We start from the raw sequence: 17,391 nt of genomic DNA, 5'->3' as shown, positions 1-17,391 counted from the left end.
ACTATTGGCAAGTATTCCCAGAACTGAGCCCCTAATTGGCCTAAACAAGTACAGCGATGTATTTTCCATATTCTGAAAATGCACCCCTTAACAAGTATTGGAAACAAAACGATACTCTTAGCAAGTATTCCCTGAAATGAACCCCTAAACAAGTACAGATATATTTTATTTTTATGTCATGCGTCCGTCGGTCGTCGGTTTTACCTTTAGACACCATTATTTTGGTTAAGTACGGCCCCATCTTCCACACCTCGCGCAAATTGGACTCTAAACACGTAGTGTTGGGGCAAAAAGGACATCCTTTATAAAACATTTTGATTTTGTTTTATCATCCCCGCACATTTGACCCTAAACACGTATATTTTTCCGGGCAAAATAGATACCCTTTTTTCAATATTTTTGTGTTTTTGACACCCTTATCACGTTACGTACGTAACGTGCCCTATCTTGAAAAAGACATCCTTTTTACGTGTTTTTTTGGTCGCGCATGGTATCCACTCGTCAATGTAAGTGGCCCCCCCGGGGTCTGTCACAATGCTGTTCGTTCATTAGTTCTGTCTCGTATTGATTATTGCGGTTACACTTTGTAATTCCGAAGGTTCGTAATTCCGAAACACGTAAATTGCCTATACCTCGATGTTCGTTAATCCGAACATTTGTGGCGTTATTCCGAAGGTTCGTTATTCCGAAGGGTCGATAATCCGAAAACGAAATAAGGTTCGATGTTCCGAAGGTTCGTTAGTCCGAAAACAAAATAAGGTTTGTTGTTCCGAAGGATCGTTAGTCCGAAAAAGAAATAAGGGTCGTTAATCATTACGTTTTCGGAATAACGAACCTTCGGAATTACGAACCTCATTTCGTTTTCGGATTAACGAACCTTCGGAATTACGAACCTCACTTTGTTTTCGGACTAAGGAACCTTCGGAATTACGAACCTCATTTCGTTTTTGGACTTACGAACCTTCGGAATAACGAACCTTCGGAATATCCGAACCTTTGGAATAACGAAGCTTCGGAATTACGAATGTATGCGGATTATTGCAATGGACTTCTTCCTACAATCCCCTCTAATCAATTAATTCATATTCAACGACTAAAAATTAGGGCAGCACGATTAATTTTACAGATTTCGTGAGATCATTCCTCCCAGTCACTCTTTAATTCACTTCATTGGCTTCCTTTGAAACAGAGAACTGTGTTCAGATTACTCTTGTCTACAAAACAATGACACGCTCCAGAGTATTTAAATAACTTTTTGACGCTGTATACACCAACTTAAGCACTAAGGTCGGCTGGTGACACTAGCCACCTTTCGCAATCCTCACGGACGCTAATATTAGGGTCCCCTAACATAAAAGTTAACGCTTAATCATACACTTGATTTTTAAGATTGTTTGTACATTATAGTCAATAGAATCAAACGTAGAAAACTGCTCTAAAATCAATGCTAAGCTTTGTGTTACAGGCCCTACAGATCTGCTTTTCGTGTGCAAAATTCTTTCCCGCGACACCCTCACCATACATGCATGTACATTACGACTGATGGCTGGAGATATTCGAAATGCAGGACCTACAATCATTGGCGGCGCAAGCCAAACAATTTAGGGGGGGACCACCAAAATTTTTTGATAAGCAAAAAAAAAAAGGTTATATATCAACCAAAATTTTAGGGGGGACCGACAAAAAATTTTGACAAGCAAAAAAAAAAAAAAAAAAAGGTCATCAACAAAAAATTTAGGACGGTCCCCCACCTCAAATTTAGGGGGGGACACGTCCCCCCCGCTTCCGCCACCTATGCCTACAATAGATTATGACATGGATAAGAAAGTGGTTTTTCAAACAAATCGAGTACATATTGAGTGAGGAAAAAGTTTCCGAATTAAGGCTTAGATATAGATCATTACAGTCCATCGAATCGATATTGCATTTAATGTGGATTATTGGTGGATCACTGGCAATGGATTCCATGGGTCAGATCACCTCTCCCATGTCTCCAGCCGAAACCATTTTGCATGCGTTGATATGTAAACGGCATAGGCAATAGGCCTTAACATGCTAAACGCGTCTGAACACCAGTCAAATTTGCGGGTTTTTTTCATTTGCTTATTCCTTCTACACAAACGATATGTCTCTAGCACACAATGTAATGGGCATTATGTTTTACTTTCCCCAGAAATGGGGGATTACCGGTAGATTCTAATTCCCGGGGGGACCACATCCATTGATAAGTGGATACCAGGCGCAACCATGGGGTTTCGAAAAAGCACCCTAAACAAGGGAAGCAAGTCTTTTCCAGATTATGAAAATGCACCTTTTAACAAGTATTTAGCTTGTGAAGCCCTACAAGTATTGAAAACATATCCTCCTTTTCAGTATTTTAAACATCGTTTTTGACACCCTTAACGTTACATAGGCCTATACGTAACATACTTGCCCAGTCTTTCCCTTTTTACGCGTGGTCGCGCCTGGTATCCACTCTTCAATGGAAGTGGGCCCCCCCGAGCGGCCTCTCGAGCTCTGGGAGGAACCAAGTGTGGCTTTGGAAAGTTGTCCTAAACCGGATATAACGCTGTTACCTGAGTTTTGCACACGAAACGCAGATTAAATGTTTCCGTTCCAGATGCGAAACGAAAACAAATCTCATGTCACACAATTTGCATTGCAGGAAAGAGTTTTACGACCATGACGACGGGCCCAAAAGTCTCTTCCAAAATCAACTACCGTCGCAAATAAGCGTTCGCGTTCTCCAACGAAAGGTTGGGACTGTTCGTCTCACATATTCATTAACTTATACATTAGGCACATGGTTTGCTGTGTCAGCTTCAAAATATTGGAACAATTTGCCACTAATTTTACAGTCTCCATCAATAGTAATTTACTGACAGGCATTAAAAACCCATCTCTTTCACACTTTCAGCATTATAGTTTTAGCATTATGTAATTCCTTTTAATTATAATTATTTCATTGTAAAAAGCGCTTTGGGAAATGCGCCATGTATGTAGTATAAGATACAAAAAGATCTTAAATTCCGCAGATGTTTCGGTCGTTTGATTGCTGTTCACATCCCCCAGTGGCCAGGGCTTATTATAAACACTCGCTTCGCGGGCGGGTTCGTAATCCACACGCACCTCCCACTTGTCCACAGCAGCTAACAACCCACCCACACCTTGTCTCTCCCTAGTCTTACTACACCTTGTCCCCTTCTTGACAAACTCAATACTCTTTTATCCTCGGGGTCCATTCTTTTTTCTCACCTCTACCGCTAATTAAAAACCCATGACACTTTCACCAAAAACTAGCAGAGTTGAAGAGGAATGAATACTAACGAGGCGTAAGCATTAAAAATGGGGGTTCATGTGCTTGTTTTCAAACTATCAACACTTTTATTTGAGCAAATGTGCCTTTAAGAACATCAAAGATGAGAAAAATTCTAAACCACTCTCCCAATTATTCAAATTCAGGGTAATATTTGTCATACTTTGCCACAATGCAGAGTAAAGTATCCTAAAGAACTTCAGAGGCACTTAAAATTGGGTTCATGGACTATTTTCTGCTAATTACCTTAAAAAGTAAAACAGATCTCCAGTTAAAGTGCAGATCACAAGAAAAATCAACTGAAACTTATAGCTGATTATCTGTTCATTCATGGGCAGAGAATGAGCAGATCATGATGCTAACAAACGTAACTTTAGAAAGTCCATAAATTAGAGTTTTGAAGAAAATGGAGGTTAGATTAAAGATTCTGAAGCACTATTTTGAGTGTGTGTATAAAGTAGACAATTGATCAATTAAAATAAATTTGAATAATTTTTAAACAATTACATTGTCGGTGTCGGTGATGAGTGTGCTGATGATTGCCAGATCAGCCAATTTGAGGGGATGGAAAATAAGTCTGCCTTTCAAGATCTACTTGACAATAGGTTAAAATCTGGGGTCTATCAGATATCACACAACTGACTGTAAATACCAATCAATGGCAAACAATGTACTTATATTTTCAGTATAAATTTATAATTGATTGCAAGTATTAATTTTACGTATATATACTACAGGACCTCTATTCAAAATAGAAAATAAAATACTGTGCTAAGTACACCTTTTGCATCATATCTAATTCAAATTTCAATAATAAATGAGACAAAGTTCATTCTGTGAAAAAGTAGAAATACATGTATAATACTGTTTTGCAAAAATATTGCATAAAATCCATGTGGATAGATAGCATTGTAGAGAAATGTCATCTGATTTCAAACTTGAATGGAATACATGAGCATATAACAAAATAAATACAGTATGTCACATAAATTTGAGACCACTTTGATATTCAGGCTAAACCAAAACAAATCAAAGACCAAAATCTCAGGAATCTCTCTTTACAACTATAACAAGGCAAAAGCGATTTTGTGTCTCGCCCACTGATAAAAATAACCAGAAATATTGTGATTTGCGAGGGCACGCAACAGAATTCTATCGAAACTTCATTGTAAGATTACTGGGATGGAACAACACTTGTCATAAGAGCCTTGCACGTAATCTTTAATGTTGACCTGAAAATGACCTTTGACCTTACCATGTGACCTCTGACTGCAGCATAACATGCAGGTCCCCCAAGTCCATCTACCATCCAAGTTTGGTTGAAAAGTGAATTACGGTTGCGGAGTTAGGTGTCATAAGAGAGTCTTGCATGTAAACTTTAAGATTGACCTGAAAATGACCTTTGACCTTACCATGTGACCTCCGACTGCAGCATAACATGCAGGTTCCCCAATTCCATCTTCCAGCCAAGTTTTTTTTTAAAGTGACTTACGGTTGCGGAGTTAGGTGTCATAAGAGAGTCTTGCATGCAAACTTTAAAGTTGACCTGAAAATGACCTTTGACCTTACAATGTGACCTCCGACTGCAGCATAACATGCAGGTTCCCCAATTCCATCTACCAACCAAGTTTGGTTGAAAAGTGACTTACGGTTGCGGAGTTGGGTGTCATAAGAGAGTCTTGCATGTAAACTTTAACGTTGACCTGAAAATGACCTTTGACCTTATCATGTGACCTCTGACTGCAGCATAACATGCAGGTCCCCCAAGTCCATCTACCATCTAAGTTTGGTTGAAAAGTGAATTACGGTTGCGGAGTTGGGTGTCATAAGAGAGTCTTGCACGTAAACTTTAATGTTGACCTGAAAATGACCTTTGACCTTACAATGTGACCTCTGACTGCAGCATAACATGCAGGTCCCCCAAGTCCATCTACCATCCAAGTTTGGTTGAAAAGTGACTTACATGTACGGTTGCGGAGTTAGGTGTCATAAGAGAGTCTTGCATGTAAACTTTAACGTTGACCTGAAAATGACCTCCGCTGGAGCATAACATGCAGGTTCCCCAAGTCCATCTACCATCCAAGTTTGGTTGAAAAGCGACTCATTACGTCAAACCCCCGTTTGGAGAAAGACCGCAGTTCAGATTGCAAACTGCGGTGTTATACCCCATTTTTCATTTGGATCTCCCAAATATCATTTCCAAGCCCTTATCAACCGCGCTTGGCCAGGTAATCCAGGGGTAATCCCGCTGTCTCAATTTCACCTCAACAGGCCAGTATATGAGCGTTGAGCAAAGGACCAAAAGATAAACAACAGCTGTGCTATAAAGACTTCTCTGCCTGTAGTACGACCTTCGGAATGAAATTATTGTATTCGATATCTAATCACGTTTTCAAAGGCATATTGTATTCAGTAATCCAATGTTAGTCCATTTTCAATTTCGAACGAAGAAAATAGACCTCGAAATAAGCGAATAAAAATGACGGCATGTAATTGCAAAAACCGAGCTCAGCGCTGCGCATGCGTCCCATCGTGTGTGGCCCCCTGCTGTGACTGTATATGCCGGGCTGTTGTGTTATCTTCGGACCGACGTCAAGAAACAGGTGTTTTGATACTTAAATTGCTTGCTTGGGGCAGTTAGGGTTTGTCGTACTTGGAGAAGAGAATAGATGAGAAGGGAAACTGGGGTATAGTGTTCTCAAATGGAAGTTCTTCGTCATGTTACGGTTGTGGAGTTATGTGTCATAGGGTTTGTGACGGACGGACGACATTTGGATCCCTAAGTCTCGCCTTCACCTCTGGTGGGCGAAACAATAAAGCAGCAGTGCTGACTTGAAATCAACTATTAAATAATTATCCATAATAAACACCATTCATATGATAACAAAATTATGTTCATTGACTCTAATTGACATTTGACCTTGATCATGTGACCTAAGACTAGTGCAGAGTTGATCAGTGATACCTGATTACCCTTCTGTCCACATTTCATGAACTGTATACATAAACTTTCAAAGTTATGATGGCAATTCAACAAATACCTCTAATATGGCCAGAGTTCATTGACATTAAATGACCTTTGACCTAGGTTCTGTGACCTGAAACTAAGGCAGGATGTTCTCTGATACTTGATTACTTGTATGTGTAAGTTTCACGAACTAGTTCCATAAACTTTTAAAGTTATGATTGGTTCAAATAGCATCATGTGACCAAATATATTTCAACTATGATGTTGTGTGACGTCAGACCTCAATATATTTTTTGCTATACCAATATTCTGACGTCATTATTTCAGAAAACTGGATATTTAGCTAAACTCTCGGGCACACCGGCCAGCGAGTTCTCTCTCCCGGGCAAGTCCCGTGATGCGTCGGCGCAGGCACTAATCTGCGTTCCGCTGAGCGCGGTGGCTTGGAGAAGAGTAGGTAATTCAACGCAAGTAACCCGACTTTGCAAGCTCAGAGCATAGATTTTGGTTACAAATTATTAAAAGTAGGATATAAAACAAATATTTCAGGCGTTTCATTTGAAACCATAGTGGAAATTATTAATCCTCGGTTGGACTGGCAAAACTACTATATTTCCCTCAGGGCTTCGCCCCTCGGGAAAAATAGTAATTGCCAGACCAACCTCGGATAAATAATTCCATTATACTTTCTCAAAGCCTGATATATTTGTTTAATATGTTTATTTTACTTTTGAGCATCTAGTACTATTCAGATTCACAATTTGTTCTACTAATGCAGTGTAAAGTGAATGCTGGTGTTATCTGTAGTCCCTGTAGCAAGTTGAGCAACTTTCTGATCTTTCAGTTGGTTGAGGGAATCCATAAAATGTGACCCTGGAAATGTGATTGAAAACAATAAAATAAAAATAATTAGAATGAGCTGATAATCAATATTCTTCCAGATCACAATGTTTTGACAGAACGGTTCATCATCTTTTCACTGGCAGATATTCAAGAAATTTTGACCATTTAATCAATTTTCATTTCATAAATCAATTTTTACTACCGGTATTCAAATATTATTTTCATTCTATACATGTGAGTTCTCACAGAGAAGATAATTCATATACAGGCATAACAGTTGTTTCCTTCAGTCAGGTCCTGGAGAATCAAACACATCAAATGATTAGGAGCAATAAAGGGCAGGTCCAAGCTATTTGACTTGTGATGTACGGGACATTTAGAGACTTTAAAGTTGTGTAACATAAAAAATAAATGCACAACAGAGAATCTTTTATGGATTTTGGAAGGCTAGTTGTGCCCTCTTTATTCAATAAAAAATTTAGTGATCTACAATTCCATTAACGATTTAATATTTTAATTAATATGCGCTGTGACGTACGGGACCAGACAAAAGCTGATTTTTTGAAAAAAAGTTTTTGTCATTAAAACTCTGTGAATTGGAATAAGCTGGAAATCTCTCATTATCATGTTTTCATCTTGTATCTTATCAAGTTTCATTAGCCATGAATGAAATGAAAGAACTCATTGTTATTATGTAATAGCTCAAAATAGCTGTGACGTACGGGACATATGATGTACAGGACATTGTCCATGTGTAAAACGAATGGGGAAAGTGAAATTTCATCAAAATTTATAATTAACTTGATGTAAACTCAAAGTAAGTTAAGTTTTACATGGATTATCATGATTGATATATATTTCTTTAATAGCATACACTGAAACAAAACATAGCAAACACTTTACGACCTTATGAATATTATATAAGATGTCTTGCAAATAAGTCCATGTGTTAAACGAAAGGGGAAAGTGAAATTTCATCAAAACTTATAATTAACTGGAGGTAAACCAAAGTAAGTAAGTTTTACATGGAGTAATATGATTGATATATATTTCTATTATAGTATATGATTAAACAAAACACAAAAAAACTTTATGACCTTATAATTATGATATATTTAATTAATAACATATGTTTACAAATATGCTAATATATGCACCCTTGTTATTTATTACAAATCATAACTTTATTATCAGCCTTTTACCGATATTCAACCACTGAAATAATATCATTTATCTCAATTTACTTTATCTTTGCTCCTAATTGAAAAATAACCCTAATTAGAATTACATAGAAATCCTATGTATAAAGTATAGTGTGTCCCGTACGTCACAAAGCTTAATAGCTGATATAATCAAACATGTAATTGATTCAGTAAATTCACTTTAATTTTTGGATGTATAGTAATATAAATTAGAACTCTCCAAAGTGTGAAGAAAACTGTTCAACTTTTCCTTGATTAGAATCTAAAAAAACATATGCTAAATTGTGACGTACGGGACATTGCCTGTTGGACACCAGATAATTAACTTAATTAATTTTCAAAATCATTTTTTTCTCAAATGTTTGCATTAACTTAGCACTACAAGTCCCCACAGAAATATTTTCAAATATATAATTTGCATTATCTGCAGATCAAAAAATGTGATGTCCAGTACGTCACGCTAATTAATGATTTCTTGGAATTGCGACCTTGGCATTCATTAACTTTACGTTTTCAGAAGAAAAAAATATAGGGCAAAAAATAAAATGACATACAATATGTTAAGATTTAGGCAAAGATTTAATTTTGGCTTCAGAGGGGACAATAGCTTGGACCTGCCCAAAAATTTCAATTACAGATTATTATTCAAAAGTATCAAACAGGGATATAATAAGAACTGTTTTTTATTTACCCCCCCCCAAAAAAAAAAAAAGTTTATTGTTTTAAAACATTTGAAATTTTTTAAAACTTTCTTTTTTTAAATGATGCAATTTGCTATATTTGTTAAAGCCATACAGTTTTGGAGTTAAAGCCATACAGTTTTGGAGTTATCAATGGATGACTACTTGATTTTCACTGTATTTCTAACAGAATACATATTTTCAAGAAATTACTACTTATAAATCATAGGAAACTTAATAATTTAACAAGTGGAATGCCTCTGGCGGTCTAGCCTGCATTAAACAATTCAATATGGCAACAGTGCTGACTTTGAAAACAGCTATTGAATAATCATTCACAAAAGAAAACAGCCATATGATAATAAAATACCATGTCCATTGACCCAACATGACCTTTGACCATGATCATGTGACCTAAGACATATGCAAAAACAATCATTCATACACTGTACTTGATTACCCTTATGTCTATGTTTCATGAACTACATGTGTAGATCCATAAAATGTTTAAGTTATGATGCCAATTCAACAAACACCCCCAACACGGCCCAAGTTCATTGACCTTAAATGACCTTTGATCTTGGTCATGTGACCTGAAATGCACGCAGGATGTATGTATCAGAGATACATGGTTATTCTAATGTCCAAGTTTCATGAACTAGATCCATAAGTTATAATTCCACAAATACCCCAAACATTATCAAAATTCATTGACCCTAAAAACAAAAGAACTGTGCCTACAAATACTCCAAGGTTTGATATTGAAAAAATTCAATTCAAATGTTTTTTTAATCCGAGGTTTGTTCATTAGAAAACAAAATATGGTTAATTATCACGAAGGTTTGAAAGTCAAATTGAAGGAAGGTTTGATATCTTTGTACTTATTAACCTTATAATTTTAGACTATTGAATCTTTGCAATAACGGGCCCTTGGATTAACAAATCAGATGAAAGTTTTGAGATAAACAATGCGCATTTCAGAATAATAGACATTAGAAATATCAAACAAGCCTTTTCCAGATTTTTAAGGCTTGCATAAACCTTGATAAGTAGAAATTTACTGGGTATATATATCCTACTAACGAGATAAATATATAATTGAGTGAGATAATGTATATTGTTTGAAAAGTGCATATTGTGTTCATATTATGTTTACATATTATGTTTAAACACAGGTGTAGTGGAGCAGTACCATTATCGGCCAGTTTTCATATTGTAATGACTTTGAAATCGCTCTAAAGTGAACTGTCCATGCTTTTCATTTTATTATTCGAGCAAAAATAGGGTAGAAATGTCATAGAACTTTCTAGTAAAAATTGAAATGAAATAGTTTAGAAACTCATCTAATTTTCACCTGTTCCATAAAAAATTTGTGAACATGAAAAAAATTTCAATTTAATAATCCAACTCATTGCAATTGTCACCCTAAACATTTGTGTGCAAGAGGAGTATGCCCATCAATTACGATGGCATCATTCAATAAACTTCAGTCCCATATACTCACTTTGATCTGTTCTAAAGATGGTGAGTGAAGCACAGTGTGAGTGCCAGTGAAACTGCAGTAGCATAAAAAAACCCATTCATCATTTCATGTCTAACTTGTTCGGCAAACTTGACATGAATGTAAGCTTCATTTCAACACTGATCAAGATCATTGTATGTCTATGAATGAATACACAGATGGAATGGAGAAAAAGTGGAATGCTTCTGACAGTCTTGTCTGCATTACGCCATTTAATATACACTTGTAGCAGCAGTGCCGACTTTGAAAATGACTATAGAATAATTATTAAAACAAGTGGAATGCCTCTGGCCGTCTCACCTGCATCACGCGATTCAATATAGCAGCAGTGCTGATTTTGAAAACTACTATAACTCGCACAAGATGTTCAGTGATACTTGGTTACTCGTATTTCCACGTTTTATGAACTAGACCAATACACTTATAGAGATATGATGGCAATTCAACAAATACCCCCAACGTGGCCAAAGTTCTTTGACCTTACATGACCTTTGACCTTGATCATGTGACCTGAAACTCGCACAGGATGTTCAGTGATACTTGATTACTCTTATGTCCAAGTTTTATGAACTAGACCAACACACTTTCAAATTTATGGCTGTAATTCAACAAATACCCCAATTTGGCCAAAGTTCATTGACCCTAAATGACCTTTGACCTTGATCATGTGACCTGAAACTTGCACAGGATGTTCAGTAATACTTGATTACTATTATGTCCAAGTTTCATGAATCAGATCCATAAACTTTCAAAGTTATGATGGTAATTCAACAGATACCCCCAATTCGGCCAAAGTTCATTGACCCTAAATGACCTTTGACCTTGGTCATGTGACGTGAAACTCATGCAGGATGTTCAGTGATACTTGATTAACCTTATGTGTAAGTTTCATGAACTAGGTCCATATATTTTCTAAGTTATGATGGCATTTCAAAAACTTAACCTTAGGTTAAGATTTTGATGTTGATTCCCCCAACATGGTCTAAGTTCATTGACCCTAAATGACCTTTGACCTTGGTCATGTGACATGAAACTCAGGCAGGATGTTCAGTAATACTTGATTAACCTTATGGCCAAGTTTCATGAACTAGGTCCATATACTTTCTAAGTTATGCTGTCATTTCAAAAACTTAACCTCAGGTTAAGATTTGGTGTTGACGCCGCCGTCGCCGTCGCCGCCGCCGTCGCCGTCGGAAAAGCGGCGCCTATAGTCTCACTCTGCTATGCAGGTGAGACAAAAACCACCATTCATATGATAATAAAATACTACGTTCATTGACCATAAATGACATTGATCATGTGACCTAAGATGATCGGTGATAATTGATTAACCTAAACCTCAACATGACCAAAGTTCCTTGACCTTGGTCATATGACCTGAAACTCACGCAGGATGTTCACTGATTCTTGATTACTCTTATGCCCAAGTTTTATGAATGAGCTCAATATACTTTCTAAGTTATGACATTTCAAAAACTTAACCTTGGTTCATTTTCATTTTCATTCCCCCAACATAATCTAAGTTCATTGACCCTAAATGACATTTTACCTTGGTCATGTAACTTTAAAATCACACAGGATGTTTGGTGATACTTGATCGCTCTTATGTCTAAGTTTAATTTACAAGATCCATAAACTTTCAAAGTTATGACGGCAATTAAACAAATACCCCAACATGGCTAAAGTTTATTGACCCTATATAGTGACCTTTGACCCCTGGTCATGTAACCTGAAACTCAAGCAGGATGTTCAGTAATATTACCCTTATGTACTAGTTTCATGAACTAGGTCCACATACTTTCTACATGTAAGTTATGACATTTAAAAAACTTAACCTTTCAATAGGAGTGGGCTATACATGGGTCAAAAATGCTTTTTTGGGTCATTTTTTGTCATTTTTTTTTATTCCTTTAATGTATCTCGACATGAAATGACAATATTTTTTGTTTCGGGTCTGAGAAAAAGAAGTGTGCCAGACCAAAATAAAAAATGACATATCATGGCCAATGCATGGATATGTAGTATATACAGTACATACCGTATAGCCCCTATGGATAAAATTACATCTTTTATTTGATAAGATATATTTGTAAATATCCGTAAACCCTAATTTAGAGGAATTAAAGCAGTATAGCTATATGAAGCTGCTTGCTACCGTTCAACTGGTATTGTCTAATATCCAAGAAACACAAGATGATAAAACCTAATTGCAAAAACTTTTAGAAAAACAAATTGCCTGCCCCAAAAAACATATGAATAGACACCAAAACCAGAGAAAAAGACCATCCACTAAAGTAGTTGTAGCCAAAAATGTGATTTGGGGAGGTTTTGGCAGCCATTTTGGATTTTGGCCAGCCACACTTTTTTCTTGAACTCGAGACAAAAATATTGTCATCTCATTTTGAGATAATTTAAAAGGAATGCCAAAAAACTGTTGCCACAGTAAAGCCTATAATCAGCCATTTATAGCCCACTCCTTCTTTCAATACACGACGGCAGGTTAAGATTTCAATATTGACATCTCAGCCCATGCGAAATGCATTGCCTAGTATATTCTTGCTCTGCTATGCAGGTGAGACAAAAAAGAGATTTCCATTGTAACTTTTGTTCGGTAGGACATTTACATATAACAAGAGTCCGATGCTTCATGCAAAACGTAATACACTTGGGCAAGACCGTAACAGAAAGCTTAGTGATTGATCGCAGGGCTGAGCTCAATATGTTATGTTTTATTGGGTGCACCTTGTGTATGACAGTGGGTGCGCGGCAATGATGTAGTCAGGTTTGCTGCAGTCTTGGAGGTCTCGAGGCCGTTAGACCCCATCTTCTTTTTTCTCTCCCTTTCTTCAGGTGTCAAAGTAATTTTAAAAGGTTTAAAGTAAACCAACTAAAATATGACATTATTTAATTTGTTGTTTACTTATATGACATTTTAATTTGTTTACTTAAACCTTTTAAAGTAAACAACAAATAAAAATAATGTCATATTTCAATTTGTTGTTTACGTATTAAAATATGACATTATTTTGATTTGTATGTCGTATTTTAATTTGTTTACTTTAAAGCTTTTAGAGTAAACAAATTAAAATATGACATTTTAATTTGGTGACTCGGACTCGGACCATGCTGACTTGGACAATGGTGACTCGACTACAAGACTGGTTTGCTGGTATCCAAAACTCCTTGTGCTTTAGTGTTAATATCCCATTTATAATAATTATGATGATTTCTAAAAAAAAATGGGGTTTGGCACAGTGAACACTTTGCAAGCATCTCCGTACAAATGCACAGGAAACCTCATGAATATTTATTTGGGCATATTTGTTGATTTTACTCTTAGTTGGACTTGATCTCTGAAACTTTCATAGATTTAATTTTTACAGCTTTTTTATAGAACAAAAGTCGTAATTGCTGAAAAGAAAAATATTTCTTACAGTGCTGACTTGAAGGAGGTCCTCTCTCAGGAAGATGTGGAGATTGAGGTGAGAGTGATTGACGCCCGACTGGTGACCTGCTCTTTCTTCTTTGATGCCTGTAAGAGTGAGACCCAGAATGCTGAGAGGTGGACACCTGTCAATTAAAAATTACAATTAAAACAAATGATGCTTCACATTTTTGTTCACAATTTACAGTTAAATCACCTTTGCAGTGCATCCCAGAGACAAGGTAGTTAATGAAGCACGAGTCTCGCCTGATTTCACTATCAATAAATTATGCAATAATATGATCTTTTGACCCCTAGACGACCTTTGAACTTATTATCCACAAGAACACATGTGTGATATTACCCAATTTATTATGTTATAAACACAACTGATATAAAGAAATGAGAGCAAGGTGAACAAAAACTTGAACTGAAAAGGATGGACATGACCTCGTATCATTTGACCCCTGATGACCTTTACCCCCATCCCCTTAGTCCTCAACAACACACATGTGGTATTACCCAACGATCATTTGTGTAGTGTCTAGGAATTAGACTAGCGAGAATAGTGCCATGTACAATGTGGATTGTACAATGTTATATTGCACATGAGAACAGAATACAAGTGAACTGTGTTATAATGTAAAGAAACCGTCTGCAAAGTTAGTCGTGTGATTGACTATGTGAAGAGTGATCCTACTGAGATGTTAGATGTTACATTGGTGACCCTGCGAATTACGGGAAAGATGATGATTTGTCATTTTGACTGATTTTGCTCGACGGAGTTTGGCCCGAAACTCTACAACGTGCGCAGTGAGTACCGCTTAGTCCTATCCGTTGAACTGTGTGTTTATCAAGATGGCAGAACAGGTTACGATTATTACGGAGACAAGAAACATGAAGACAGGACTGTATGTCCATACACATGATCAGATGACCATGGGTAAGGCGTGGGAGGATTGGAATAAAGGATTAGAGAGTGAATTTTGTTATTTCAAGAAAACTGAGGCTCAAGATAAAGCTGACACACTCGTGATTGGTTACAGCCTGATAGTCCTTGGGTCCAACAGTCTGCGGGTCCGATAGTCTACGGGTTCACCATAGTCCGCGGTGTGTGTAAAATTATGATCCTGATATAGTGAGATCAAATCGAGAGGTCAAAAGGTCGAATGATATGAGACCATGGGGTTCTATGACTATAACTCAAATGGCAATCGCCTTCTGACAACTACTTCAAGGAAAATATTATCCCCATGTTTTTACTGCCCCTCCTCCCTCAGATATTTACCCTCTAGACAATTACCCCAAGTATGGAGCATTTAAATGCCCCCTCGCCCTCCATGTGAAACATGAGTTTGGCGCCCTACCCCCACATGTAAAACATGAATTTGGCGCCTCCGGTCAAACATCAAATCGGTGCCCCCCTAGGCCGAACATCAATTTGGCGCCCCCCAAAGTTTAAGATAAGTTAGGCGCCTCCTCAGGTCAATTTGGCAAATTTGGTGCCCCCTAAGTTTAAAGTCATTTCGGAGCCCCCTAGGTCGAACATCAATTTGGCGCCCCCCAGTTTAAGGTCAGTTTGGCATCCCATTATTTCAGGTCAATCTGGTGCCCCCGGTGGAACATGAATTCATTGCCCCCTCCATGTGAAACATGACTTTGGCGCCCCCCCCCCCATGTAAAACACCAATTCGGCCACCTAGGTAGAACTTCAAATTCACGCCCCTGCTCTTTTATTACTTTTTTTTCCTTTCCTCCCTCTCTCTTTGTCTTCCCCTCTTCTTTCCCTTTTCCACTTTCTTCCCCCAGTTTTTTTTTCTTCTCTCTTTTCCTCTTTCTCCTTTTTTTATTTTCTTTCTCCCCCTTTCCTCTTCCTCTTCTCTCTTTCTTTCCCCCTTTTTCTCTTTCTCTTCTTCTTTCCCTCTTTTTTTCTCTCCCTATTCGCTCCTCTCTTTCCTTCCCCTTTTGGCGCCCCTCTTTTTGTCTACCCGGTGGGCCCCGAAAGCCTCCCCAGAATATGCGCATGGAAGACACCTCCGATCCTTTTTTTTTCATATCAGAGACAAGTTTAAAAAGAGTCTCAAAGTAGGCCCAAATCCGTAGTGAAGCAAGGCCCCCCATACAGCAAGATGAAATTAACTAGCATTGTCGTAAACATTCCCAATAGCAGATTCCATGAAATATACAGCACGTCTCAGAAATACCTGAACCTGTATAAAAGCATTTTTTCTCGATTTTATTATTATGATCTATATAGACTGAGATTTTACAATACATTTTTGGGAAGGTACAAATTTCCATGTTGTAAAAAGAAAAAAAATCAATTATTAAGATTTAAGCTTTAGCATAAAGAACAATAGCCCTACACCTCAGACTTGTTTTGTGGGGGTAAGTTGGCAGGGGCATTGGTCAGCCAGTAAAAGATATGCCCCAAAATGAGCAAAAATGGGCATTGTGGGGTTTACAAAATTTTCTTTTTCACTACCTGGGAGTGGCTCTGGGAACGTCCAAGATATAGCCAGGGTACCGAAAAGTAAAAGCGAGGAAAATGAATTCTAGATATTAAAGCCTGGCTGGAAAATGTCCAACCTTAATACAAACAGTGTACAGGGACTCAGTTTTAAAGGGAGTAAGAGTGATCACTCGCTACCGCTCTCCTTAATCCATTTTTGGTAGAGCGATTTATCACTCGCCTCAGCATTTGCTTAACAAGAGTGTCAGTCAATGATCAAACTGTTCAAGTCAACCTTGAAAACTTCATTCGCTGTCATCAAGGTTTTGTAAATAACACACAATTATATTGTAAGCAATTAAACACACTTGCAAGAATGACATTAAAAAGTTTAATGAGATAAATATTGCATAGATCAGATCTATATCTGATTGTTTGTCTCCTTTGGTTGTGGGTTGTAACTTTATTTAGTGTACATTACTCCCTCCATTTTGAAATCGGACAAGAGAGCTCCCCTTGTATGTCAGAGAAGAGCTTTTTGTAGTGCTCTCCTAATGCTCCCCTTAAAAGTTTTAGGAGAGCTTTTTATTGCTCCCCTCATATTGATAAAACTGAGTCCCTGAGTGTATCAAAAGAAGAGATGGTGATCTGAGGATCACTCAGTCCATTCTACTTGTACAGTATATGACTTCTAATTATTAAAACAAAATATTTTTTTCCGATCAACATTGTCTTTACAAAATCTTTATGGTGGTTTCTCACATCGCCGAAACTACTTTGAGATGGATTTGGGATAACAATAGTTTATGCGAATGTAGCACCCTTTGGTGTACTTCATAATATTATTTGTATCTATTCAGTTGCATCACCCCTTTGGTGTACTACATATTATTTTATATATTCAGTGTTAGTGTTAAAATCACATACACTGTAGCTTCAGTGTATGTGTTAATAGGTAGACCCACTGATTGCACTTTTTGATAT

The 17,391-nt window shown here is 37.2% G+C and overlaps 1 long non-coding RNA gene across 1 annotated transcript; it reads right to left on the bottom strand.

The window, feature by feature from the left end:
- Positions 1–3,346: 3,346 nt before the first annotated feature.
- On the bottom strand, positions 3,347–14,103 carry LOC135156823 (uncharacterized). The gene is made up of 2 exons (XR_010295867.1): positions 13,966–14,103; positions 3,347–7,157 (listed from the first exon to the last, which is right to left on the bottom strand). It is a non-coding gene; the product is annotated as an uncharacterized LOC135156823 (long non-coding RNA).
- Between the last annotated feature and the right edge of the window lie 3,288 nt (positions 14,104–17,391).

This window comes from Lytechinus pictus, chromosome 15 (genome assembly GCF_037042905.1).
Source record: "Lytechinus pictus isolate F3 Inbred chromosome 15, Lp3.0, whole genome shotgun sequence".
In the NCBI taxonomy this organism is placed as follows: domain Eukaryota; kingdom Metazoa; phylum Echinodermata; class Echinoidea; order Temnopleuroida; family Toxopneustidae; genus Lytechinus; species Lytechinus pictus.
Note: the sequence above shows the minus strand (reverse complement) of the source record. Positions and strands in the feature narration are given on the sequence as shown.